Genomic DNA, 6,000 nt, shown 5'->3' with positions numbered 1-6,000 from the left:
TTGAGAAATATTTAAGGTGTTATTCGGATGGAACACTACAAGAGGGGGGGGGGTGAATTGTAATGTGGAACTTGCTACGAAATTTCGCGGAATTATAAAGAACATAAGCAAGTAGAGAAACAATGCAAGAGAGATTTTACGAGGAAACTTTCCAGGGCCCAACTGGAAAAAAGACCTCGATCCACTAGGGATTTCAACTCAAACTCTTTTCACTATATGGCAACAACTCTGTTAAAATCCTATAAGAAACTTGATCGGCCATTACTTGAGTTCCTGTATGAACTCAAGTTCCCAATAGTTATTCCCTTAAACAACTATGCTCTCACTGACTTCCCTAGAAGTCTCTCTTGACTCTTAGGCTTCACTCAAAGCCTCTTTTCTTCTCCCTCATAGACTTCACTCAAAGCCTACCCAATTACAACAGGAACTCACTCAAGTTCCTACCTCATACACGTCAGGAACTCACTCAAGTTCCTGCCCAAAACTTGTTACAAGAATTCACTCAAACCCTTGACCAATTCCCCTTTATACGAGCTCACTCAGCCCTTGACCAACTCTCAAAATAAACGCTTAAAGATTGGTATCCCTCTAATATATAAAACATGTAAGTGCAATGAGGAATGGGGAACTAAAAGGAAGTTGGAACATAGGAACTAACATAGTATAGTAACGTGGAAGGAAAAATAAATTTATTTTATGTGTGATATTTTCCACCTAAACCATACCTCCTGGAATGACTACTTGAGTCAGACACTTTGGAATGAGTGAAGAAGCATCCTTTTATAGCATTCCCAAGAATACCCACAACTCCCACCATTTCCACCACTAACGGTTAGTTCCCTTAATTTCAGGGAACTACCCACATTAAAGTCAGTAGAGAAACGTGGGAGAGGAGTGACTCTTTTACTGGGCAAGCAACAAGGTAGTTTATTAGTTTGGAATGAGTCAAATGATTGTTTTTAGGAAAGTAGTTAAATTAACTTGGAGAGAAAGAAAATATTTGTAAATTAAAAAAATCTAATATTTTATTTTCCAAAAATCACTTAATCTTAATTTAACACAAGTTTAGTAAAACACCAGAATTCTTAGGAAAACCTTATCTCATTTTGAACGTAATAAAAAGTTTGTTCCATTTATCCATTAGTATGTTCCTTTGTGTTCCTTTCAACACCTAGCTTGTTCCCATGTCTTTCAAATTACTAAATACTTACATGAATCCTAGAAAATAAACTCTTATTTGATGTCTTCATGTTCCATGTTGCTTTGCATGTTGGTTGTTCCTCAGGAACTCGGTAGAGTTCCCTTCAAGAACTTTCCAGTTCCATGCTGCTACGCAGGTTGGTTGTTTCTCAAGAACACGGTAGTGTTTCCTTCGGGAACTTTCCTGTTCCATGCTGCTCCGTAGGTTGGTTGTTCCTCAAAAACTCGGCAGTGTTCCCTTCAGGAACTTTCATGTTCCATGTTGCTCCGCATGTTGGTCAGTTCTCGGCAGTGTTCCCTTCAGGAACCTAATTATGCATGCTTGAGCAGTTTCTCTGATTGTCAAAGTCTGCATGTTTTGACCTTCTCTTGTTCCTACTTCGAAACTACTTGTTTTATTTGCATAGAGACTTAAACATTTATTAGTAAAGTTTGCTTGTCATCATCAAAACTACTTGGGTCAACAATTTCCCCCTTTTGGTGATGACAAACCAAAAAAACCTGATAGAGAAAATAAATCCAGCATACATAGAAAAGTAAAACAAAAACTTTACAAAAAATTATAATAATATACATAGTCGCAACATACTTTGAGAAAAGCAGATATTTGAGACTAGGAACTCGAAATATTCTGCCTTCAATGTTTTCCTTTATTTTTCCCCGTTTGGCATCATCAAAAAGGTTTAGCTAATAGTATCAATTTAATCACATCACAACACCATACTTAAAAAGAATGGTTAGTCAGAATCAGAGACAAAACAAAATATATCCCTCAATGTTTTACTGTTCAAACAATCATACTAGCTCAATCAGTTAGTATCATAAACCAGTGTTCCTTAGCAACAAGTAACACAAAAAAATAAGTTCACCCACGGAACAGAAAATAAAAATAAATGAAAAGTTTTTTCAAAATACATAAACACCACCAATTTGTATTTTGCAGGGATAGGCTAATTTATGAGGTAAATGTTAGGCATGGATAATGAGTTTAATGAATGTATTCCTTTGTTACTTGTTTCTCTGCATGCCTCCTTCTTTTCGAACTTTGAACTAAAGTTCCTCGCCATAAAATACATCGTTGTCCCTTTTCTTTCTTCTATTCTTCTTTAGCAGTACGTATAATTTCTTTGATGCTTTTTCATAGTTCTTTGATTCAATTTTTGTAGGAACTTACACTTATGGTATAAGTTCCCATGTGAATATAGAAGAAACTTCATATTTTTTGAGATAATTCTTTGACGTATAGACAGCTTCATTTGCATTTCAACTTGGAAACTTGAAATGCTTGTAGGAACTTATGATCCCTTCTTATTCTCCCTTCACATATCTCTCCTTTTATTCCACTCTTTTTTTCAGATTTCTTTTGTGTCCTTTTTTTTCCATCTCCTTTTACTTTTTCTTTCAAAATATACATGAACGCTCTATTAATCACCTTCCTCATTAGTTCTCTCTTAGCTGTTGCTGCATCGATTTAGTGACAAAGAAGGAATATTTTGTAGAGGATTTTTGTATAGTGATGAATTTTTGAGAATGTTTTTGAAGAGGAAAAATAAATCAACGTGTGGTATTGATTTGGCTTTTGTGATTTCTAATTGGTGATATGGTAAGAGAATATTATGAAACATTTTTGTGAGTAACATAAACTTAATTGGTGTATAAGTCTTTTAGGATAAGTGAAAGAGGTTTTAAGTGTTTTAGGTGTTTAAGATAGATTGAAACATGAAAAGATAAAATTTTATTTAATTGGTGTAACTTAACAAAAGATATAATATGCTTGAGGAAAATTAAGATCGGCAAGGAGTCCTTTTTATTAAGCAAATACGAAAGAAAAGATTAAAATTGAAAACGAAAAAAAACGGGATAAAGTACTTTAAAAAAAAAGGGAAAGATAAAATTGATTGTTGCATATTAGTAGTAGGAACACAAAACAAAACATCATGGTTTATGACTCTTCTTTTTACTTTTTCACCAGTTAGCACAAGTAATTATGAACTTAACATACGTGAAATTAGGAGAGTCCTTCACAATGTACAATTTTAATCTATGTTCACACACAAGAGTTGTGTGGGACTAATTTTACCAAAAGCTAAATACTTATAGTTTTGCCATATTTGGGGAACTTCAAGGAAAATATATCCAGCTTGAATATACTGAGTTCCGGTCACATTTTCTCGTGCTTCTCATCAAGCTTTATAAATGGGTAAAATACAATTTTCGGAGATTTGATTGGGACCTCTCGCTTAGACCTATAGAGATGGCAATATTTGGTCTTTAGCAGTTAAATATTAGACAATTTAACAATCATACATCTGAAGGTTTTGTATATGGTTCACAATCATCCCTTAGGAACCTTCGTATAGTCTTGCTCGTATTCCTGTGGGAATGTGACGCATCTCTACATTCGTACGCTCATATTTCTTTATGAGTTTAGCAAAGAACTTACACAATGTTTTTTTAGTTGTACCAAAGAGTGTATGATCAAAGATAAGCAAGTACAACTACAAAATTAGTTGCCCCTAGATTGGTGCGTAAACTAAAGTTTAGGTATGTGTCCCTCTAGTGGCTTTTAGGGACACTTCACTGCTTTAAGGTGAAGGCTTTTCTCAAATTAGTTTGAGTATGGACTATATGGCCGAGTTTGAAAAGTAACCCCTGTGTTTTGATGATCAGTCTAATAGGTGTGTCAATCTAGGCCACTCCTCAGGCCGTCAACCGATTAGTTTTTTCTAACGTGTTTGTCAGCGGATTGGAGTCAATATTATCGACATCCTTTGTAATTCAGTGTCTAGCAAATATTTAGTTAACCTTTGCTTCATTTATGATAAGCTCAGTACAAATGTTTGGCCGTTTTGGTTGGCACTTACAAAGGTTTCAGTCGTTTAGTTGGCGCTTATAATTTTTTGGTCGTTTAGTTGACGTTTACATAATATTCTATCAAAAACGACTTTTAGCCACTTTTTTCAGTCTTGCCAGCAACGTCTTCGACGGGCTCTGTGGGACTTAACACTTTTTCTCGTGAGGTTACTTATTCGTGTTTCCTTTTGATGCCCACCTCGACCTGTTCTTTCTTCCACGCCACCGTGTTGAGGGTAGTTAGATAACAATCTCCTGCTTGCTGCTGATCACCATGAATGGTCCCAATCTTCCCGCCGTCGCATACATAGTTTAATAGCATCAGATGGGTGACAACCACCGCCTTAATTTCGTTTAATGCAGGACGCCCGAATATGACATTGTATGCCGTTAGATCCTTGACAATCAGGAAAATTACATTCATATTTCTGCCGTCATTGTGTCCTCCTATCCTCACGGTAATGATATGACACCTACCGGGTGGATGACGCTTCCTCCAAAACCAATGATGGGGTAATGGATCCTTTCAATAGTCTTTGGATCATGAGCTAGACGACTCAAGCACTCAACACTCATAATGTCAGACGAGCTTCCAGTGTCGACGAGTATACGCCTTACTCTCATATTAGAGATCTTGATCTCTATAACCAATGGGTCATCATGTGGGGTAGCTATTCGTCCACCATCAGACTCGCAAATCTCGATTCTTGGGAAAGACTCCATTGGCGACTTACTTGAGAGCATCACCTGTCCCAGCCTTCTAGCATAATCTATTTGTCCTCTCATGGTAGGTGCTCCAGAGGCCGGCTGATATTCCAGTAGGAACACGTACAAGAGGGGGGGTGAATTGTAATTCGAACTTTGGTTAAGTTTCTCGCAGAACTTAGAAACTTCAAAGGAACTGAGAAATAAAGAGACAAAAGTAAACAGTTGAGGAAACTTCTTGACGCCTAATCAAGAAGAGAAAACCTATTATATTATAGTAATGCCTCGATTACAATAACACTCCAACTTGAGTTCCACTCTAACTCGAGTTCCTCACAATAATCAACTCAGATTACAACTCTCTTTTCTTCTCTTTCTCTCAGACTTAAACTCTAAGTCTTCATAGGATAACTCTATCCTCTCACTCGAAACACAATTCTGTTTTAATGAGAACACTAGGTATTAATAATGCTTAAAGTATATATGGAACTTAGGAACTTGAATTATACTAGGACACAAAATTGTTTTGAAAAACCTTTCTAAATCGTTTTAGGATAGCAAATACTCAGAGAATGTTTGTGTATCTTTTCCAGAAAAACGTCTGGCCTTTTATAGGAATTATCCTTAGGGTTGTTCCCTTCAAAAACGTAACTGCAAACTACCAGTACTTTGGTCTTCCATGTTCCTTGTCTTGAGGAGCAAGGGGAAGACCACTTCCCAAGTTCAACCAGAACACTGTTAGTGTTTTTGACCAAATCAAACTCCAAAAAGATTTTCTAAAACAATATTATTTTTTAACCAAAACATATGAGAAATATTAGGAAACTTAAAACAATTTTACTTGGAGAATGAGATTTAAATAAAATCTGATTTTATTAAATACGTAAAACTTGTATTTATTTATGTAACTAGCTTCCATAAAATTTGATGCCTGATAATTTGATAAATACATTTATTTAAATCGTAAGTTCCTTGGGGTCCTTATATACTATTCGCAATATGAATACTTTACATAAAAGCTAAGAACAATAAACTACCTAGACTTTTATATCTTCCCCTTTTCTGAAACTTGCAACCTAGAAGCTTCAGATGTTCCTACTCAGGAACAATGGTGAGTTCCTTCCTTATGACGAAGGAATCACAATTAGGAACTTCATCTTTCTTTGCATGTTTGAAAACCACTTGATTGTAGAAGTTGTTGCTCGAACTTTTATTGACTTTGGTGCTCTAGCTTTTACTGCT

Source organism: Spinacia oleracea, chromosome 2 (genome assembly GCF_020520425.1).
Source record: "Spinacia oleracea cultivar Varoflay chromosome 2, BTI_SOV_V1, whole genome shotgun sequence".
NCBI classification, from domain to species: Eukaryota; Viridiplantae; Streptophyta; class Magnoliopsida; order Caryophyllales; family Amaranthaceae; genus Spinacia; species Spinacia oleracea.
Note: the sequence above shows the minus strand (reverse complement) of the source record.